At 47.0% G+C, this 23,707-nt stretch overlaps 1 non-coding gene and 1 pseudogene across 1 annotated transcript; both read right to left on the reverse strand.

The window, feature by feature from the left end:
* Positions 1-590: 590 nt before the first annotated feature.
* On the reverse strand, positions 591-734 carry LOC137363726 (U2 spliceosomal RNA; annotated as a pseudogene).
* A 22,882-nt stretch (positions 735-23,616) lies between these two features.
* On the reverse strand, positions 23,617-23,699 carry trnal-cag (transfer RNA leucine (anticodon CAG)). Its single transcript has one exon. It is a non-coding gene; the product is annotated as a tRNA-Leu (tRNA).
* Positions 23,700-23,707: the final 8 nt, after the last annotated feature.

The following is a 23,707-nucleotide window of genomic DNA, read 5'->3' on the forward strand; positions in this document are numbered from 1 at the left end:
CCAATTTTGATCCCTTGCCCCCACTATTCAGTTTCAAACTTTCTCTACTTCCCTAGTTATGTGGCTCGCTGGAACACCGGTCCCAGCACGGTTCAGGTGCAGACCGTCCCAATGGTACAGCCATCTCTTTCCCCAGTACTGGTGCCAATGCCCCACGAACCAGAACCCACTACTACCACACCAGTCTTTGAGCCACGCATTAATTTTTCTAATCTTATTTGTCCGATGCCAATTTGCACATGGCTCAGGTAATAATCCAGAGATGATGACCTTTGAGGTTCTCCTACTTAATTTGCTGCCTCGTTCCTCATACTGACTATGCAGAACCTCTATCCTTGTCCTGCCTATGTCGTTGGTACCGACATGGACCACGACAACTGGCTCCTCCCCGTCCCATTGTATGTTTCTCTCCAGCCCTGAGCATACGTCCTGAATCCTGGCACCGGCAGGCAACACAGCCGTCTGGACTCTTGCTCTTTGCTGCAGAGAACAGAGTCAATCCACCTTACTATGCTGTCTCCTACTACCACTACATTCCTTTTATCTCACTCTTTGAGCCGCAAACTTTTTTGTTAATTTTTTTTTTACCAGGTGGATGCATGGAGTGGACGGGGCAAGCCCCTGTTCCATTTCCCTGTCCCAAAAATCAATTTAATATTTGATCCCCAGATAGGGGACGCATCAGATATTAAACTGATAAGAACAGATATCTTTTATTTTTATTTCCAAAATATACTTTATTCATAAAAATCTGCAAAATTTACATTGCCAGACAGTTTCAAACAGCACCAAAAAATACAAACATTGCAAGGGAGATCAGTTTCCTTCAATACGATCATGAGTTTCTTCACAACCCTTCCATTTCACTCTTGTAATGCCAATTACAGTTTCATATTTACAGCAAATGAAAATATCAACGATACAGTTCGAGGGGTTTCCCATGGATCCAGCCCCTCAGTCCAGCTTGGTGGGGGGACCTTACACTGTCGTCTTTCCCCATTGAGCCTTTGCTGCGGCTGCCCCAGGCTTTAGTGCGTGCCTCAGCACGGAGTCCTGGACCTTGGAATGTGCCAGTCTGCAACATTCAGTGGTGGACAAGTCTTTGCACTGGACGACCAGCACGTTTCGGGCAGACCAAATGGCGTCTTTCGCCGAATTGATAGTCCTCCAGCAGCAGTTGATGTTTGTCTCGGTGTGCGTCCCTGGGAACTGTCCGTAGAGCACAGACTCCTGTGTTACAGAGCTGCTTGGGATGAACCTTGACAAAAACCACTGCATCTCTTTCCACACCTGCTTTGCAAAGACACATTCCAGGAGGAGGTGGGCGACCGTTTCTTCCCCACCACAGCCAACGTGGGGGCACTGTGCGGAGGGGGCGAGACTTCGGGTGTGCATGAAGGATCTGACGGGAAGGGCCCTTCTCACCACAAGCCAAGCTACATCTTGGTGCTTGTTTGAAAGTTCTGCTGATGAGGCATTCCGCCAAATGACTTTGAGGGTCTGCTCGGGGAACCATCTGACAGGATCCACCGTCTCCTTTTCCCGCAGGGCCTTGAGGACATTCCGTGCAGACCACTGCCTGACGGACCAGTGGTCAAAGGTGTTTTCCTGCAGAAACTGCTCCACGAAGGATAGGTGGTACGGCATGGCCCAACTGCATGAAGCGTTCCACGGCAATGTGGCCAAGCCCATCCTTCGCAACACCGGGGACAGATAGAACCTCAGCACGTAGTGACACTTGGAGTTTGCGTACTGGAGGTCTACACACAGCTTGATGCAGCCGCACACGAAGGTGGTCTTCAGGATGAGGGCCACGTTGGGTACATTTTTCCCGCCCTTGTCCAGAGATTTGAACATCGTGTCCCTCCGGACCCTGTCCATTTTAGATCCCCAGATGAAGCGGAAAATGGCTCGGATGACTGCCACGGCGCAGGAGTGGGGTATGGGCCTGACCTGCGCCACGTACAGCAACAACGTGAGCGCCTCGCACCTGATGACCAGGTTCTTACCCACAATGGAGAGAGATCGCTGCCCCCACATGCCCAACTTTTGTCGTACCTTGGCTACTCGCTCCTCCCATGTTTTGGTGCACGCCCCGGCCCTTCCGAACCATATCCCCAGCACCTTCAGGTAATCTGACCTGACGATGAAGGGGACAAAGGATCGGTCAGCCCAGTTCCCAAAGAACATGGCCTCGCTCTTGCCGTGGTTAACTTTGGCTCCCGAGGTCAGTTCGAACTGGTCGCAGATGCTCATCAGTCTGCGCACCACAGCGGATTCGAGCAGAAGACGGCGACGTCATCCATGTACAGGGAGGTTTTAACCTGAGTGCCTCCGCTGCCTGAGATTGTCACCCCTCCGATGCTCGCATCCATCCTAATAGACTCAGCAAAGGGTTCAATACAGCAGACAAACAAGACCGGGGAGAGAGGACAGCCCTGTCTGACTCCAGATTTGATTGGGAAACTTTCCGATTGCCACCCGTTGATAGAAACTGCGCTACTGATGTTTGTGCAGAGTAGTTGGATCCAATTGCAGATTCACTCCCAAAACCCCATTTTGGAAAGCACGTCCATCATGTAGGTGTGCGATATCCTGTCAAAAGCCTTCTCCTGGTCCAGGCTGATGAGGCAGGTGTCCACCCTCCTGTCCCGTGCGCAGGCGATCGAATCACTGAGTAGCGCGAGACTATCAGAGATCTTCCTGCCGGGTACAGTACAGGTCTGATCGGGGTGAATCACCAACTCCAGAGCAGACTTGACTCGTCTGGCTATGACTTTGGACAGAATCTTGTGATCAACATTAAGCAGTGAGATGGGCCGCCAATTTCTGATTTCTGCCCTCTCCCCCTTCTGCTTGTAAATGAAGGTGATGATGCCTTTCCTCATGGATTCTGACATGCTGCCGGCCAGGAGCATAGTCTCGTATACTTCCAGCTGGTCCGGGCCGACCCAGTCCCACAGGGCCGAGTACAACTCGACCGGGAAGCCGTCGCTCCCGGGTGTTTTACTCGTCTCGAAGGACTCGACGGCCTTTGTCAGCTAGTCCAGAGTTAGCGGCTTGTCCAATCTCTCCCTCCTGCTGTCATCTAAGACCTCTGTGATAGATGACAGGAAGGACTGGGATCTTCTGCTGTCTGTTTGCTTCGCGTCATACAGCCCAGCAGAAAAGGATTTGCTGATCCTTAGTATGTCGGACTGCGAAGACGTTACCAAGCCATCTTCTTCCTTCAGGCTGCTGATAACAGAGCTCTTTCTGTGTACCTTTTGGAAGAAGTAACGCGAGCACGTCTCATCCTGCTCGATGGAGCGGACTCTGGACCGGAAGATGATCTTGGAAGCCTCCTTGGCAAAGAGCGAGGCCAGCTGGCTCTTCACCTCTTGGAAGTCCTCTTTGACCTCGAGCCCCATTGACTGCAAAAGGAGTAGATTTTGCATAATTTTCTGGAGTCGGGACATTTCCCTCTGTCTCTCTCTCGCCCTCTGAACACCTTTGTGGATGAAGAACCTCTTGATGTTCTCCTTGATCGCTTCCCACCAGTGAACTGGAGACTCAAAGAGGGGTTGCACTGTCCTCCAACCTTTGTAATCCCTTTCGAGTTCCTCAACGTTCTCTGGGGTCAGCAGTGTAGCATTGAGCTTCCACGTCCCTCTGCCAACCCGCTGGTCGTCCTGTCAGTGACAGTCGGCCAGTAAGAGGACGGCTTGACGTCGGTGGATCCCACTGTGACAGCACGGGACACAAACAGGAAGTCAATCCTGGAACGGGCAGACCCGTCCGATCTTGACCATGTGTATCTGCGCTGCGCTCCGTCTGCAGGCTTACTGAAGACGTCGTGCAGTTTGGCATCTTTAAGTGTTTCTATTAGGAATCTGGACGTAGCGTCCAGTTTGCTGTCGTCACTGTCGGATCGTCCAGCCGCATCGATGTTGCAGTTGAAGTCAGCGCCTAGGATGACCGGCCTGGACGTCGCCAGCAGCAGTGGGAGCTGCTGGAAAACGGTCAGCCGCTCGCTGCGTTGTACCGGTGCGTACACGTTGATCAACCGGAGCGGAGCGTTGTTGTACATCACGTCTGCTACGATGAGGCGACCGCCCACCACCTCCTTAACTTCGGAGATTGTGAAGTTACCTCCCCGCAGCAGAATACCCAGGCCGGCGGAACGGCAGTCATTACCCCCCGACCAGATCGATGGCCCGTGGGACCACCATCGCGACCACTGCCTGTAGGTGCTGAGGTGTGGTATTCCACACTCCAGCAGAAACAGTCGGTCAGCTTTGACCTTGGCAAGGTAATCCACGGTTGAAACACATCGCGTAGTGGATTTAATGCTCCGCACATTAATGGATGCAATTCTTACACCCATTTTTTTCTAAAAATTAGTTGTTGCTTCCCATACCATTTGTCCTCGCTCGTCCCAGTCCTTCGGGATGTTCCTGCATACACATCGTGTGCGCAAGCAGTTTCACGTTAGTTGGGCTCAGAAACCCCTTCCTGATTTTTTCATGCAGGCTCTTTGAGCCTTAAACACTTTTTTTATTTCCAAAATATACTTTATTCATAAAAATCTGTAAAAATTACATTGCCAAATAGTTTCCAAACAGCACCAAAAAATACAAACATCGCAAGGGAGATCAGTTTCCTTCAATACTGTCATGAGTTTCTTCCCAACCCTTCCGTTTCACCATTGTCATGTCAATTACAGTTTTACATTTGCAGCAATTGAGAATAACACTTACTGCAGATGTGCTTGCCCTGGATCACACTGGCATCCAGGAGCTCCCACATGCTGCAACTGTGACACATCACCTGTCCTGTCATCCTGAACGTGTTTCAATTAACTACTTAATTATTTTATTCAGTTGTTTATTTTATTAAGCTTACGACTAGTTTGTTTACTATTTTAAACATTCGGACGAAAATGGACCTTAATCACTTGCCAGATTCTCATCAAACATGCAGCTTCTTCCAAACCAATCAACTACCTGCTTGCCTGTGATGTCATAGCTTACCAGATCCTCACCAAACAGCTCCTTCCACTGCACCGAAGCAAGAACCAAATCCTGTCAACTCACCCCAGCGGCTCTCTGTTTCCCTGCTCTCACTCTCCATTGTGATGTCACTCCTGCTGTGCTCCTCTCTCTCTTGCTCTGTCTCTGAGTCGGTGCTTTTGACACACTTGTTTACTCTCTGTTCCGTCATGCTCTTCTGTCTCTGGTCCAAAATCCTGACTCAGGTGGGATTTGAGCCCACAACCTTTGAATGCTTCATTTTATCATTATTTAGAATTCCAACACGCTATCCATTGCGCCACCGAGCCACACAGACGTCCATGAACATCACCAAGGCCTTTGATCTTGTCAGCAGAGACGGACTCTTCAAACTGCGATGGAAACTCGGCTACCCTCCTTAACTCTTGGGCATCATCTCTTCTTTCCACGAGAACATGCACAGTTCCATCCGTTCCAATGGAGCAACATCAGACACTTTCAAGATCAGCAGTGGGGTAAAGCAGGGCTGCACGCTGGCGTCACCTCTCTTAGGAACAGAGGAACATCGGAGAAGGCCATTCAGCCCGTCGAACCTGTTCTGCCATTCAATTCGATCATGGCTGGTCATCTGCCTCAACGCCCCTTTCCCGTGCTATCCCCATATCCCTTGATGTCATGAGTATCAAGATTTCTAACAATTTCTGTCTTGAACATGCTCAATGATTGAACTGCCACAGCTCTCTGGGGTAGAGAATTCCAATGATTCACCACCGTCTGAGTGTAGAAATTCAACTCTATCTCAGTTTTAAATGGCCTACTCCTTATTCTGAGACTTGGTCCCCTGACATTAGACTCACCAACCAGGGCAAACATCCTATCTACGTCCACACTGTCACGCCCTGTAAGAATTTTATCAGTTTCAATGAGATCACCTCTCATTCTTCGAAACTTTAAGGAATATAGGCCCAGTTTCCTCATAAGACAATCCCACCATCCCATGGATTAGTCTGCTGACCCTCTGTTTCACTCTCTCTATGGCAAGCATATCCTTCCTGTTGGAGAAATTTTCTTAGCTTTGCTAATTATTACTTACTTTGCAGAAGCAGAAAAGCAGGAGACAGCTTGTAGCTAATCTAACCACAACCAACGGTCATAAATTGTAGACAGAGCAGCTAACCACAATCAGACGTTACGGTCAGATACGGTGTCTGGAGTGGGCATTGAATTAAGGAACTAGCTTGTTATTGTTGAAACTGATGTTTCGCTGACCTCGGACCCTGCATGGTGCACCGTTACGTAGGCAGTCTAGTGGGTGCTTATCTTATTGTGAAATTGTTAGCTCCAACTTTTTTATACTATATAAGTCCACGGCGATCTGTAGCTCTTTGGGAGTAGTGCTGGACCGCATTTAGGTAAGGTGTTATTTCCCTTGAAATCATGCAATAAAGTGTTTGTTCTCAACGTCTGAGTCCGGAGAATTTGTTCAACAATTGGGCACAATCTGGATTTTCTCCAACACTTGATTAGATGAGGAGACCAAACTATACACAATACTCCAGCGCGGTTTCACCAAGGCTCTATACAATTGCAACAAGACATCTTTACTCCCGTACTCAAGACCCCTCGACCATCGTGTGAAGGTCAACATACTATTTGCCTTCCTAATTGATTGCTGCACCTGCACAAGAGCTTTTAGTGTCTCAGGAACAAGGACACCCAGGTCCCTTTGGACACCAACACTTCCCAAACTCTCACCATTTAAGAAATACTCTGCCTTTCTGTTTATTCCACCAAAGTGGATAACTTCACACTTATTCACATTTTTTTCCATCTGCCATGTTCTTTCCCATTCACTTAGCCTCTCCAGGTTCCCTGGAAGCCTCTCTGCATCCTTCTCACAGCTCACACTTCACCGAGCTTTGTGTCATCTGTAAACTTGGAAATATTACATTTAATCCCTACATCCAAATAATTTATTTCGGTTGTTAACAGCTGTGGCTCCAACACTGATCCTTGCAATACCCCAATAGTAACAGCCTGCCATCCTGAGGAGGACCCGTTATTCCTGCTCTCTGTTTTCGGTCTGTTAAACAATTCTCAATCCATCCCAGTATATTATCCCCAATCCTATGTGCTCTAATTTTGTTTACTCACCTCCTGTGTGGGACATTACCAAAGCATCCACTGGTTCTCCTTTATCTGTTCGACAGGTAACATCCTCAAAAAACTCAACAGGTTTTTTCAAACCTGTTTACTTTTAATAAATCCATGTTGACTCTGCCAAATCATATCATTATTTTCTAACTGTCTAGTTATCACATCCTTTAAAATTGGTGCATTCTTCTCCATGCTGCTATTGAACACTTTCAGTGACTCAGATGGGGGTGTTCATCTGTAAATCAGAGCTGACGACAAGCAGTTCATCTTGGCAAAACTCCACTTGGACGTCGAGTCTTGGACGTAGAGACTCCACTTTCCATCAACATTGACAACATCACTTTGGAGGTTGTCAACAGCTTCACATACCTTGGATCAACAATCACCAGCAATCTGTCGCTTGAAACTGAAATCAGCACCAGGATTGCCAATGCTGCAGCTGTCATGTCAAAGTTGAGAAGACGGGTTTGAACCGACAGCAAACTGACCGAAAATACAAAGCTCCGCGTGTACCAGGCTTGTGTTCTCAGCACCCTCCTTTATAGTAGAGAAGCATCAACAACTTATACAAGCCAAGAAAAGCAGCTGAACAGCTTCCACCTCCACTGCCTCAGATGGATATTGGGCATCTCCTGGCAGGACAGAGTGCTGAATGAGGAAGTACACCAGCGTGCAGGGATCCGCAGCATGTTTGCCCTCTTGAGTCAGAGGCGGCTCTGTTGACTGGGCCAAATGAATGACAGTCACATTGCCAAATACATGCTCTGTGGTGAGCTTGCTGTCAGCACGAGACCAACAGGTCAGGGAAAAAATCAAGTCATTTGGAGAGGTTTGAGTTAATTAAGGAGAGTGGGCATGGATTTATCAATGGAAGTTCATGCTTGATGAATCTAACTGCATTTTTTGATAAACTATCTGAGAACGTTGATGAAGGGAATGCAGTGGATGTTGTTTATATGGATTTTACGAAAGCATTTTATAAAGTACCACATAAAAGGGTGGTTCATGGATTAGGAGGGTCAGTGTACATTTGGATGGTAAATTGGTTTAAGGACAGAAAACAGCGAGTCATATTAAATGTTTCTTGGTCAGACCGGAGGATAGTCGACAGTGGTGTTCCCCAAGGGTCAGTGCTAGAACCACTGCTTTTTTTAATGCAGATTAATGACTTGGATCTTGGAAAATGAACTGCCTGAAACAGGATAGTTATCAGCTAGTAGGATGGGCAGACAGGTGGAAGATGGAATTTAATAGTGACAAGTGTGAGGTGATGCATTTTAGCAGAAGGAATAGGAAGAGGCAATATATACTTAATCGCACAGTTCTGAAGAGTGTGCTGGAATAGAGGGACCTGGAGTACATGTCCATCATTCTTTGAAGTTGGCAAGACATTTTGCGAGAGTGATTAGCAAAGCATGTGGGATCTTGGGCTTTGTAAATAGAGACATTGAGTCCAAAAGCAGGGTTGTTATGCTGAACTCTGGTTTGGCCCCAACTGGAGTGTTGCGTCCAGTTCTGCTCACCAATCTTTAGAAAGGATGTGCGGATTCTTAAGAGGATGCAGAGGAGATTTACCAGAATAGTTCCAGGGATGGAGGGTTTTAGTTTCAAGGTTAGGTTAGAAAAACAGGGTTTTTTTCTGCCTGTATCAAAGGAGATTGAGGGGAGAATTGATAGAGGTGTCGAAGGCTATGACAGTTTTAGATAAGTTGGCAAGGAAAAATTGTTCCCATTAACTATTGGTGCAAGGACTAGGGGATTTAGATTGAAGGTTTTGGACAAGAGATGCAGGGGGAATGTGCGGAAAAACTTTTTTACACAGTGGTTGGTAATGGTCTGTTACTCGCTGCCCCCGAGGGCGGAGGAAGTGGAGACAATCGTTGGTTACAAAAGGAATTTCGATGGGCATTTGAAGGAAATAAATTTATAGGGCTAGGGGGATCGAGCCGACGAGTGGGACTGACTGGATCGCTCCATGGAGAGCTGGCCTGTACTCGATGGGGCAAATGGCCTCCTTCTATCCCACAAATGACCCAATGACTCGATGAGTCTATGTCACTCTCAGAATCAAGACAACAGAGTGACAGATTTAACACAACATTATAACATATGTTTGGTTTGACAAATTCAATAATAACTCGTCTCCACTCCTAGTATTTCTAAATCCCACACATTCACTATAATGTGAACAATTCTTTCCTGTTGTGTCTCTCTCAAATTTGTAAACTTCACGATATTGGAGTGAGGTGACATCTACTGGCGGGAAGCAAGAACTGCAATCAAGCAGCAGAAACTCCACAGTCTGTCAGGGTTCAAGAAACATTGCAATATGAGGAAAGAGTGAAGGGGTTTGATCGGGTTGATGGAAACATGATTCCACTTGTGGTATCGTATGAAGCAAGGGCCGGAAATATAAAATTGTCGTTAATAAAAGAAATGAGGAATTCATGAAAAATGCATTTGCTTAGAGAATGGGAACAGAGATATACAGCACTTATATAGGCCCTTTGGCCCACTGAGTCTGCACTGACCATCAAACACCCATTTATACTAATCCTATGTTAACCTAGAATTCCCTACCACATCCCCACATTTCTCCGATCACCTACCCTTGGGCCAATTTACAACAGTCAATTTATCTATCAATCCGCAAGTCTTTCATTGTGGGAGGAAACCAGAGGACCTGGTGGAAGCCCACATAAACAACTTGCAAACTCCACACAGGCGGTATACAGAACTGAATCGGGGTCATTGAAGTTGTGAAGTCGACAGTGCTCACCACTGCACCACCCTTAGAATGTGGATCGAGTAAAAAGTGAGATTGGATGGACAGAAGCAGTCTGAAAAGATGGCTCAAACAAAAGGTGAAAACCCTGAAATGTTAACTCTGTTTCTCTCTCCACAGATGCTGTCAGAGTTGCTGAGTATTTCCAGCACTTTCTGTTTTTATTTCAGCTTTGTAGGATATTGTTTTGATCTGAAAAAAATGCATGATCGGCTGTGGGTGCCAGTGAAATTCCACAGGAGCGAATAAAAGCCTTGCCAACGGCGGCTTGTTGGTCTAGGGGAATGATTCTCGCTTTGGGTGCATAAGTGATTAATATGTGAGAGGTCCTGGGTTCAAAGCCCAGATTAGCCCTTCTCTGTTGCCATTTTTAGTTTTGGTCATCGATTGCTTTCAGCCTTCCAGAAAGCGGAATCGATTTCCAAACTGAGCCTGCTTGAGGACCGGGGAACTGGATTCAAAGAGCTTGTCGACAAAATTGAAATGAACAAAATATACAGATTGTCAAGTGGGAATATAAGGTTGCAACAGTAACTAAAGGTCTGCTCGGGTCGGCAAATGAAACCCGACCCAAGCCTGACAGCACCACATCCGACCTGGTCCGAGTCCTTTCATTTTTTTCCCGTGCCCGAACTGACCACCAGAATGTTCAGTTAAACTTGCTTCCGTTTTTCACTTTTTAAGCTTGTGCAGGTAAGGCAACAAAAACTGTAACTGGACTTGAAAGGTTGTTCAAATGGACATTAAGATTAGAGCTACGTACCGGAAGTGATGAGCTGAAGATTGTTACCATAGAAGTTAGTGATTGTTAGGTCACTGGTTGAAGAGAAAGTCATGGAGTTGTGCCCAGTCAGGTTGTCCCACACTGCACTGATTAAAATATTGCCCGAAGGGGAGAAAATATCATTTTACATTCCCTAGACTCCTGCTTTTCAGGTTGAAATACTTTCTGCAAGTTTATCCAGAGAGCAGCTGAGATGCAGAGACCAGGAAGTTCTTGAGTGATTAATTATTATAAAATATACATTCTTATATTAAAGAGATTGTGCTCTACCTTCGATGGAAACGCTCACTGCAGACTAGTGCAGAGTGTTTCCCACCTTGACGTCCTGGCTGTCACTGGATCTTGAGTCCAGGCCTCTGGATTACTGGTCCAGTAATCTTTGAAATTTCTCCCTTGATCTCATATTTTAATCTGGTAAGTCAGATTTTACAAAAAAAAATTAAATGATTTAAGACCGCTTCATGTTCAGCAGTGCCAAATGAATCAAGAAATTCAAATATATTCAAAATTATATATCAACTATTAAATACTAATGCCCAGCTTTGAATACAAAAAATGCCTCTAATTGTGTTCTGGTCTGGAATGGAATTCTTCAGTGTTTCTGTTTAGCTTGGATTGACTCATCGATTTTCTTGTTTTTCACTTTGTCGATGCCTTTGAATAATTGTGGAATCTTCTTCAGGGTGTCTTCTTTCACCAGGTAGTTCTGACCTCTGATGATGTTGATCGTAATCAGCTTCAATTTGCTGTTAGTTTTGGAAGTGAGCAGATTTCCTTTGCTTTAGTTTACAACATGGAACTTAGTCTGACGTGTGGACCCATGGGAGGATTTGAAAGCTGCCCTTGCATTGGAGCATACAGTTGCATCCATCCAAACAGAGGTACAGTAGAAGTGGCATATTCACTTCAGTCTGTCGATCATGGGACTTTTAAACTCAGGGTTGTGAGTTTGAGCGCCATTTAGTTTTTCCATTTTTTAGGCTTCATTAGCAGAGAGTACAAGGAGTGTTTGAAATGAAATTCAACAACAGTATGAGAAACGCTCTCTTTCATTCGGGACTCTTAACTCTCTGCAGCATCTCGCTGTGAAAGATTGAACTTTATCTCATTTTTTTTTTCAGCTGGGAGTCAGTGCGGCTCAGTGGGACTTCTGGCTGTCTCCCACCTCACAATCCATCAGTGCTGAGAAATCAATGGGAAATGTTACTCATGGCTGAGTAAGCAGAGGACACCGATTTCAGGCGAATGGGAAAATAACCAAAGGCAACATGAGGAAAAACCTTTTTTATGCAGCAAATGGTTAAGATCTGATATGTACTGCCTGAGAGTGTGACGGAGGAAGAATCAACCATAGCTTTCAAAAGGATATATGATAATTATCTGAAGGGAAAAAAAAATCAGGTTTTCATGGAATACATGAGGATGTGGCATGAGCTGAGTTGCTTGTGCAGAGAGGCAGCACAAGCACGATGAGCTGAACACCTCCTTTTGTGCTGTAAGTATTCTGTGATCTATGATTCTATACAAAGTGAAACCAACACTCACGTATGAGAAACTGACAGGTGCAGTGTAAACCCCACAACAACAAACCAGCAAATGCCAGGGACAGAGTAAAACCAACAGTCCTGGACAAGAAACTGACAGATACTGTGTGAAACCCAAAAATCACTTATCAGGATTTGGCAGTTAATGTGTAAAAACCTCTCTTCAATATCCATCCTGCAAGGTACAAAGAAAATTAGGTACAAACCCAGGCTCATACTTCGAAGACTGAGAGATAAAGAGCAAAACACAGACTCACCTACAAGAGGCTGACAAGTACAGAGAATAAAACAGAGGGGGTGCAGATTAAAAACACATGCATGTAACGGTTACTGATAGGGATAGAATCAAACCCTTTCTCACACATGACACGAAAATTAGTGGTGTCATAAATAGTGAGGAGGAAAGCCTTCGATTACAGGCCAATATAGATCGTCCGAGGCAGAGAATATAAGAGCAGGGAGATTATGACGGAGCTGTATAAAATGCTAGTTAGGCCACAGCTGGAGTACTGTGTACTGTTCTGGGCACCACAATATAGGAAGGATGTGATTGCACTGGAGAGGGTGCAGAAGAGATTCACCAGGATGTTGCCTGGGCTGGAGCATTTCAGCTATGAAGAGAGACTGAAAAGGCTAGCGTTGTTTTCCTTAGAGCAGAGAAGGCTGAGGGGAGATAAGATTGAGGTTTACAACATTATGAGGGGCATTTATGGGTTCGATGGGAAGAAACATTTTACCTTAGCGCAGGGGTCAATAACCAGGTGGCATAGCTTTAAGGTAATGGGCAGGAGGTTTATATGGGATTTGAGGAAACAAAAATTACCCAGAGGGTGGTTGGAATCTGGAACGCACTCCCTGAAGAGGTGGTAGAGGCCGGAACCCTCACAACATTTAAGAAGTATTTAGATGAGCACTTGAAATGCTATAGCATACAAGGCTACAGGCCAAATACTGGAAAATGGGATTAGAATAGTTAGGTGCTTGATGGCCATCACAGACACAATGGGCTGAAGGGCCTGTTTCTGTGCTGTATAACTCTATGGCTCCATATCAGAAACTGATAGATCTGGACAAAAGCTGGTGTTCACATACAAGTTGTTGAAAGATATGTGGTGAAACTCACTTATTTTTAATTTCCAAAATATACTTTATTCATAAAAATCTGTAAAAATTACATTCCCAAACAGTTTAAAACAGCATCAAGTCAAAAAATACAAACAGTGCAAAGGTGATCAGTTACCTTCTGTACAATCATGAGTTGCCTCACAACCCTTCCATTACATTGTCATGCCATATACATTTTTACATTTACAGCACACAAATTTTCTCCGATACAGTTCGAGGGATTTCCCATGGATCCAGCCCCTCAGTTCAGCTTGGTGGGGGGACCTTACACTGTGGTCTTTCCCATTGAGCCTTTGCTGCGGCTGCTCCAAGCTTTGGTGCGTCCCTCAGCATGTAGTCCTGGACCTTGGAATGTGCCAGTCTGCAACATTCGGTGGTGGACAACTCTTTTCGCTGGAAGACCAGCCAGTTTCGGGCAGACCAAAGGGCGTCTTTCACCGAATTGATAGTCCTCCAGCAGCAGTTGATGTTTTTCTCCGTGTGCATCCCTGGGAATAGCCCGTAGAGCACAGACTCCTGTGTTACAGAGCTGCTTGGGATGAACATCGACAAAAAACATTGCATCTCTTTCCACAAAGTTAACTCACATAGCAATAGCAGAAACAGTCACAAACCAAAAACTGAAACATACAGAGTAAAAACCCACATTCTCACACCAGAAATTCACGGCTACAAAGTGAAGCTGACTCTCTCCTCCCAGGCACTGATAGGTACAAAAGAAAACACGCACTAACATACCAGGAAATGAAATGTAGGAAATAAAACCTGATTATCATGTCAGAGATTGGCATTAATGACAGTTGTGGTGCCCAGAATGCTCTGAGCTCCAGAATTTGCCTTGTCTCTGATCAGGAGCAGGCGCGGTAGTGGCTGAGCTCCATCTGGAGCGGTCTCTTCACAAAGTGCAGGGAGACCGCGCCCGGAGCGGGTGCACACAGCTGGAGCAGGGCGTCAAGGCCACAATAGGATGGAACAATCCCGTTTGTGTCCCTGCGGGTGGCGGTGAAGCTTTTCCCTGTGAGGCTTCCCGAAACTGCCCGCCAGCAAGGTCAATTGGTCAGAGAGCGTCTGTAAATGGATAGGAATTGGGGATTGGGCAGGGAGCGTCTCTAAATGAATAAGATTTGGGGACTGGGCAAGGGGCGTCTGTAAATGGATAAGAATTGGGGATTTGGCAGGGAGGGTTTTTTTATCCGTTCGTGGGATGTGGGCGTCGCTGGCTCGATCTCAGCTGCAGTAATGTGTCCAGTTCTGGGCACCAGGTTTCACAAAGGACATCAAAGCTTTTGAGACAGTTCGGAGGAAATTTACGAGAATGATACCAGAGATGAGGGGTTTCAGTTCTCTGGACATTGTGGTGAAGCTGGGATTGTTGGCCAAAAATGTCAAGGGGAGGTGAGGAGAGATCTTTTTGCCCAGTAACTGATTCGGATTTGGAATGAATTGTCTGACAGGGTGCTGGAAACAGATTCAATTATAACTTTCATAAAGGAATTGGACAAATATTTCAAAGTGAATTTCTCCAGGACTATGGGGAAATAGACAGGGGGTTGGACTAATTGCATCATTTTTTTCACAGATTCAGCACAGGCACAAAAGACCGATTGGCCTCCTTGTGTGCTGTATGATTCTATGAAATAGTGACAGTCAGGGCAAGTCTGCAGAAGAAGGAGAAATGGAGACAGGTCAGGGAGAGCACATCACCAAAACTGGGAGATACTACATTGGACAGGGAGGGTCGGAGGGGGAGAGAGCACGTACATACAGTCAGAATCAGCACCTTCAGGGGAAGAGAGAGAGAGGAACCAGTGAGTGTAGAACTGAACCCAGCCAGAGTCAACCTGCTGAAACACCAGTGAGTTTACACTGGGGAGAGATCATTCACCTGCTCCGTGTGTGGGAAGGGATTCACTCAGTCATCCAACCTCACTGAACATCAACTTGTTCACACTGATCAGAGACCTTTTCAATGTCCTGACTGTGAGAAGAGCTTTAAAAGCAGTAATGATCTGCTGAAACACCAACACACTCACTCTGGGGAGAGGCCGTTCCCCTGCCATGTGTGTGGGAAGGGATTCACTCAGTCATCCAATCTGCTGCAACATCAGCAAGTTCACATGTAACTGCAGGGGTTGGATTCTGCTGTTGTTGCTGCTATTCATCACTTTCAGAGACAAAGTTGGGTCTTACTTTAAAACCAGTGTAGTCCTGAGCAAAAGAGTCTTCTTAATGTTGAGATAAATCGGAGAAGAAACCGGGAAGTGGCGGCGAGGATGGGGGAGGTGCTGCACCATCACTTTAACGGTGCACCCTCCCTCCCCCGGGTCCTTGCTGCACGCCCGCCAGGCCTGGCGGCTCTGATTGGGGTCCTCAGAGCCCCTGAGACTCGGTGCAGCTGAGACTGCGCTCGCCCCCGCTCAGCTCTGTTGTGATATTTAAAATGCAAAAGGCCTGTTGGACTGAGAGCTGATCTGGAATTTAGAAAGCAGCATTACTGGAGGCTCATTGCTGCTCAGCACAATCTCACCCCCCGCTCCTGGGAATTGTTGATTCTACACCCTGCAGTTCAGTTCTTCACTTAACTAGAGGGGGAGATGTGTGAGCAGAAAAACAGAGCAAATTAAAAAACACAGCTGGACAGATGTGCAACAGGTCAATCCACTGTTACAATAACTCCATCACTGACTCCCTCCTGACAGTAACCAGCCCTTTCACAGAGACTGTGGGTGGCTCTGAAAAGAGCCTTTGGTTTATTAGATGTCATTTCGGCCGCTTTACTTTTTCTGGGAGCTCTGAGCGCTGGTTTTCTTGGGCAGCAGCAAGGCCTGGATATGAGGCAGCACCCCGCCCAGAGCGATGGTCACGTCTCCCAGCAGCTTGATGAGCTTATCGTTGTTGCGGACGGCCAGCTGCAGGTGTCTGGGAATGATGCGGGTCTTCTTGTTGTCCCGGGCCGCATTACCGGCCAGCTCGAGGATTTCAGCGTTCAGATACTCGAGCACAGCAGCCAGATAGACCGGGGCTCCAGCACCCACACGCTCAGCATAGTTGTCCTTTCTCAGGAGCCTGTGATCATGGCCCACCAGGAACTGCAGTCCAGCCCGGGATGAGCGAGACTTGGCCTTGGACCGAGCTTTCCTGCCGGTCTTTCCTCTTCCAGACATTTCCACAATCGCACAAATACTTTCACAAAGAATGGATAATTTCTCAGCTTTTGTCTGAAGAATGAAGCAGTTAGTATGGCCGATTGATCGAAGGGGCTGTGTTCAGGTCGTAGTGTTTTCTGGAAGCGTGTGTTCAAATCCCACTTCTGCCAAGTTGTGTTTTGACTGAACTGGAGGGATTTGGGAGCAGCGGTGAAGGGAGAACATGGAAGAATATTGGCAAGTAAAATGAAGATGGACCCAAAGATGTTTCTTCAATACATTAGAGCAAGAGGCAACGAAAGAAAGAGGAGTGCACTGAAAAGACCAAAAAATCACAGTGATTTTTGACATCTTGCCAGGACTGAGTGGCACGTGCACGGGATGATGTCATTTTGCAGCGCCAACGTCATCACATTTCCGCAACAAATCCATCTTCGTGCATGCTTGATAAAGCGTCATTGGGTATCTAACCACCCCATCCCCCCACCACTTGGCTGGAGGAAGTGGCTGAATGGGAGATTTTGAAGCTGTAGCTTTCCCCCCTCGGCAACTCACTCCAGGCCTCGACGAATCCCCCCCTCAGCCGCTCGCTGCAGACCTCGATGCTTCCCCACCCCCCCACTCCCCTGGCCAGTTGTTCCTCGCTTCGCACCACCCCAGTCTCTGGCCACTCGCTCCAGGCCGGGCCGCTTCCCTCCTCTCAGCCACTCACTCCTGCGTCGCCCCGTTACCCCTTGCGGACCTCCTGCTTCTACAGGTGGCGCCTGGTGAAGAAATTTGGGAGCGAGTGTCACGGCCAGAGCTAGCAGCTGTGGGCTGGGCTGGGACAGGGTGGCGGGGTGGGGGAGCAGAGAGCGAACAGCCAGAGTGCGGAATTTCGCCAGTCGGGAGGAGGGGGAGAAAGCGAGTTGCAGAGGGGGGAGACCGGTCAGTGGGGTGGGAGCTAGTAGCTGCGTTCGGGTGAAGTCAGTCCTGGTCAGTTATATAAACAAATCACAATAACGAATTGGCAGCACATTTTATCCTCTGCCCGATTTTCCTTTCCATCGATCGGGGTGCTAATTCACTATCTTCCAATGGAAATTCAATCATAAAATTCCTTTTGTATTTAATAGGATTACTGAAATGTTAAATGGATCTGAGGATTACAGTTAGTATTAGCAAATGCACTCGAGTGAATTAGCACACCAATCGATGGAAAGGAAAATCCGGGTAAGTGTAAAATGTGCTGCCAATTCGTTATTGAGATTCGTTGAGTCATTCGATTCTGCCCAACACTGAAATTGGCGGCTTTTTTGAATTCAAACTTTCTGCCAGGACGACAATTAAGCCAATGATTTGCTGTATTTTCTAATTCGAGGCTCAGCAATTGGTTAAGACATGCGAATGGGAAGAGGGTGACCAATCAGAAGTGAGCGCGGGCTCAAACTGCGGGAATTCCAGGTCCCTGAATGATTGAGCTGAAACGGATCAGTTTCACAAACCCTGTCAGTTACAGTGCAGGAAACACCGTCTCGGGAGAAATAACATCACAAGTGGGTCTGGTTCCAGTGATGGCTACTGCAAAACTCCCGGATTCCCTCATTTCAGCGAAATCATTTTGAAATTCTACGAAAACAATGAGTGATTCTGGAGGAGTTTAGTTTTAGTTCAGAGATACAGCACTGAAACAGGCCCTTTGACCCACCAACTCTGTGCCGACAATCAACCACCCATTTTATACTAATCCTACACTAATTCTATATTCCTACCACATCTCCACCTGTCCCTTCATTTTTTCCCTGCCACCTACCTATACTAGGGGCAATTTCTAACGGCAAATTTACCAATCAACCTGCAAACTCTTTGGCATGTGGGAGGCAACCGGAGCACCCGGAAGAAACCCACGCAGACACAGGGAGAACTTGTAAATTCGACACAGGCAGTACCTAGAAATGAACCCACGTTGCTGAAGCGGTGAGGCTGCGGTGCCAACCACTGCGCCACTGTGCCGCATGAGTGATGTGGCTTTTCACTGATGGCATGTGTCGACGGGGGACATAACGAACTGCAGAGCCTCGGGCACTGTTTCCACAGCCCGTTTAGAAAATCAAATCCACTGCACATCCTTGCTGCAACTGAAATGTCAAATTTGGGGATTCTAGTTTTGTATGTCGAACACAGCACAGATTTATTCCAGACAGTTCTAAACAGCCGATCCCAGCTCCCGTTTCCAGGTCACTGCTCTCTCTGTGAGGCGGTGGGTGGCTCTTCGAAGAGCCTTTGTTTGTTTGCTGGAAAGGTTCGAATTGTTCAGCCGCTGAAGTCGTAGAGAGTGCGGCCCTGCCGTTTCAGAGCGTACACCACATCCATGGCAGTGACCTTCTTGCGCTTGGCGTGTTCAGTGCAGGTGACCGCATCCCTGATCACATTCACCAGGAAAACCTTCAACACCCCGCGAGTCTCCTCATAGATCAAACCCGAGATCCGCTTGACCCCGCCACGGTGAGCCAGGCGGCGGACTGCTGGTTTGGTGATGCCCTGGATATGATCAGTGAGCACTTTGCGGTGCCGCTTTGCTCCGCCTTTGCCCAGTCCTTTCCCTCCTTTACCTCTGCCAGACTTTCTTTTATTAACTTCCAAAATATACTTTATTCATAAAAATCTGTAAAAAAAAAAAATACATTACAAAACAGTTCCAAAAAGCACCAAGGCAAACAATACAAAGAGTGCAAAGGAGATCAGTTTCCTTCAATACAGGAGTGAGTTGCCTCACAACCCTTCCATTTCATTGTCATGCCATGTACATTTTACAGCAAACAAATATTTTCTGGCTACAGTTCGAGTGGTTTCCCATGGATCCAGCTCCTCAGTTCAGCTTGGTGAGGGGACCTTACACAGAGGTCTTTCCCCATTGAACTTTTGCTGCGGCTGCCCCAAGTTTTAGTGCGTCCCTCAGCAAGTAGTCCTGGACCTTGGAATGTGTCAGTCTGCAACATTCGGTCATGGACAACTCTTTGCACTGGAAGACCAGCAAGTTTCGGGAAGACCAAAGAGCGTCTTTCAACGAATTGATAGTTTATCTCGGTGTGCAGCCCTGGGAACAGCCCATCGAGCACAGACTCCTGTGTTACAGAGCTGCTTGGGATGAACCTCGACAAGAACCACTGCATCTCTTTCCACACCTGCTTTGCAAAGACACATTCCAGAAAGAGGTGGGCAACATCTCTTTTCCACCACAGCCACCTCGATGGCCGCGTGTGGATGGGGTGAGACTTCAGGTGTGCAGGAAGGATCTGACGGGGAGGGCTCTTCTCATCATCAGCCAGGCTACATCTTGGTGCTTGTTTGAAAGTTCTGGTGATGAGGCATTCTGCCAAATGACTTTGGACTTCTGCTCAGGGGACCATCCGACAGGATCCACCATCTCCTTTTCCCGTCGTGCCTTGAGGATATTCCGTGCAGACCACTGCCTGATGGATTGGTGGTCAAAGGTGTTTTTCCACAGAAACTTTTCCATGAAGGATAGGTAGGATGGCACAGTCCAACTGGATGGAGCATTCCGCAGCAATATGACCAGTCCCATCCTTTGCAACACCGGGGACAGATAGAACCTCAGCACGAAGTGACACTTGAAGTTTGCAAACTGGGGATCTACACACAGCTTGATGCAGCCGCACACAAAGGTAGCCATAAGGATGAGGGCGACGTTGGGTACATTTTTCCCGCCCTTATCCAGAGGTTTGAACATCGTGTCCCTCTGGACTCGGACCATTTTGGATCCCCAGATAAAGCGGAAAATGGCTCAGGTGATCGCCACAGCGCAGGAATGCGGTATGGGCCAGACCTGCACCACATACAGCAATGTGAGCGCCTCGCACCTGATGACCAGGTTCTTACCCATAATGGAGAGAGATCGCTGCTCAGCTTATGTTGTACCCTGGCTACTCGTTCCTTCCAGGTTTTGGTGCACGTCCCAGCCCTTCCAAACCATATCCCCAGCACCTTCAGGTAGTCTGACCTAACGGTGAAGGGGCCAAAGGATCGGTCAGCCGAGTTCCCAAAGAACATGGCCTCGCTCTTGCCGTGTTTAACATTGGCTCCCAAGGCCAGTTCGAGCTGGTCGCAGGTGCTCATCAGTCTGTGCACAGACAGTGGATCCGAGCATAAAACGGCGACGTCATCCATGTACAGGGAGGTTTTAACCTGAGTGCCTCCGCTGCCTGGGATTGTCACCCCTCTGATGCTCGCATTCTTCCCAATAGACTCAGCAAAGGGTTCAATACTGCAAACAAACAAGACAGGGGAGAGACGACAGCCCTGCCTGACTCCAGATTGGATCGGGAAACTTTCTGATTCCCACCCGTTGATAGAGTGCACTGCTGATGTTTGTGTTGAGTAGTTTGATCCAATTGCAGATTCCCTCCCCAAACCCCATTTTGGAATGCACATCCATCATGTAAGTGTGCGATATCCTGTCAAAAGCCTTCTCCTGGTCCAGGCTGATGAGGCAGGTATCCACCCTCCTGTCCCGGACATCGGTGATCATATCCCTGAGTAGCGCAAAGCTATCAGAGATTGTCCTGCCTGGTATAGTATCGGTCTGATCAGGGTGAATCACCAACTCCAGAGCAGACTTGAATCGACTGGCTATGACTTTTGACAGAATCTTGCAGACAGCATTAAGCAGAAATTGGGCCACCAATTTCTGATTTCTGTCCTCTCCCCCTTCCGCTTGTCGATGAGGGTGATGATGCCTTTCCTCATGGATTCTCACATGCTGCCAGCCTGGAGCATACTCTTGTTTACTGCCAGACATGTTGATTCTTGCCTCAAATCAGTTCACAATAAAAGAGACTGATTCCGTCAGGCTCCTTTTTATGCAGGCCACCCGGACCTGGCTGAGAAAGGAAGAGTGAGAGCAGGGAGGGGAGGAGACAAGAGTGAAGATTAAACAGAGAGCTAGATGGAGGAGACACCCAGAGTGACAGACAGAGAGAGAACGGCCCTCATCTTTCAGCTCCACCTCCAGTTTCCTCCGGGCTGCCAATTTCAAACCCTTTATCAACAGTAGAACCGAAACCCAGCTCTCCACACAAACCCTTCCAGACTCGGCCTTCATAGTCAAGGCTTTCCAGAAAGCCGGAGCTTTTAAATATGGTCCCGATGCAACTAACACTCAGTAATATTCCCACCAAAACACAGTCCATTCCATAACAAGAAACCTCCTCAGTAATATCAACATTTCCACACACATCCGCTTCCAGCAGTTTACAGCACCTTACTGCAGCTGTTTGGGGAATCTCCTGTGTTAAGATTGGAGTTGGAAAGCGGCCTTTACCCGGCAGTGTTATTGTCTCACACTGAATCTGCTAGACATCCTGTTCTCTTTATTGCGAGAGAGAAAGCACGGATTTAGGAAATGTTCATTTGAAATGATCTCTATTGAGAACGAGCCCGGCCGTGGGACAGGTATTCCAGTGCAAAGAGCTGTCCATGACCGAGTGTTGCAGACTGGCACATTGCAACGTCCAAGACTATGTGCTGTGGGACGGCATTAAAGCTTGGGGAAGCCACCAGGGAGACTCAATGGGGAAAGGCTGCAGTCTGAGGCCCTAGTCGGCCATAGTGCAGTGAGGGGCTGGAACCTGTGTAAAACCCATCGGGCTGTTTGCACCAGAGAATGTTAGATGTGTAATGTAAATACTGTAAATATAACCTGTGCAGGCAGGGATAGTGACATACATCATGTACATTATTTAAGGAAACTGATCTGCATTGTACCTTATGTAATATTAAATTTGAACTGCTTTGCAATGTAATTGCACAAATTATATGAATAAATTACATTTTGTGCAAAAGAAAGCAGCTTTCCTGTCAACACGCACCTTGTCTCAGGGCACAACTTTCCTGTGATCTTGTCATACCCAACTTCGCTCTATATCTTCTGACACGCACACTTTACAGTCTGTCATTTCCAAAAACAAGCATTCTAAAATCAAAAGACCTTTTGTTTATTTCTCCTTTCTTTTCATTTCTCCTCTATTCTTCTCAATCACTCCCTTCAACAGTCCTATTCAGATCAAGGTGGAATGTGAATAGTGTCACAACTCACCTGACACTATTATTACCCTACTTTTCTCTTGTCTCATTCAATGGGAAAGTTTTATTCACCAGTCTGTTGCTGTTTTACACTCTTGCCATACCATCTGGTGTTGCATCCAGCTGAATTCTGTGCTTTCATGGCCTTACATATCATTTCCTCTTCTGGTTGATTTGTTTGCTTCAGTTCCATTCAACCAGGCTGGACCACAGGGAAGCTTAGAACCTTTGCCTTGGATGGGTCCACGTTGATCCATTACATTCAGAATCACCTCCTTGAAATAACTCCATAGTACAACTACAGTAACCACACAGCATCTGCTTCAAACAGTCCTCCACATTTTACCTGTTCTGACTGTCAACACCTCCAGCTCTTTTGTTTAAGTGGAACCCATCAGGTTTGTATAGGCTCCTTCTATTCTGAAAGCTGTAGCACTGGTTCAGGGAATTCAGCCCTGTTTCTCTACTCGAAAGGATCAGCCATGCTTGATCTGCCTCGTATTTTGCTTTTATTGCAACGTTACAAGACCTCCAATCCTCTGGCACCAAACCTGTATCCAGTGAGGGATTGGAAAATGATGGTCAGACCTTCCACTATTTCTTCCCTGGCTTCTTTCAACAGCCTGGGGGACATTTCATCTGGTCCTGATGATTTATCCACATTCAAGGATGCTCATCCCATTAAGACTTCCTCTCTCGTTAAGTTATCACGTCCAATACTTCACACTCCTCCTCCTTAATAACAATATCTGCATCACACTTTCATTCGGGAAAACAGCAAAGTATTCATTAAGGATATATGGCAACATCTTCCACCCCGATACAAAGGTTACATTTTTGATCTTTTGTGTGCCCTGCTGTTTGCTTCGTTGCCTCGTCCGCCAATGTTTTGTTGCAACATCTTTGGGTCCATTGTTATTTTGCTTGTCCATGTTCTTTCCTGCTTTCTCTTTGCTCTTCACCGCTGCTCCCAAACGCCTCCAGTGCAGTTAAAAACACAACTTGTGAAAAGTGGCATTCGAACCCACGTCTCCAATGGAGACTGCGACCTGAACGCAGCGCCTTAGACCGCTCGGCCATCCTGACTACCTGCA

This window comes from Heterodontus francisci, unplaced genomic scaffold (assembly GCF_036365525.1).
Source record: "Heterodontus francisci isolate sHetFra1 unplaced genomic scaffold, sHetFra1.hap1 HAP1_SCAFFOLD_330, whole genome shotgun sequence".
NCBI classification, from domain to species: Eukaryota; Metazoa; Chordata; class Chondrichthyes; order Heterodontiformes; family Heterodontidae; genus Heterodontus; species Heterodontus francisci.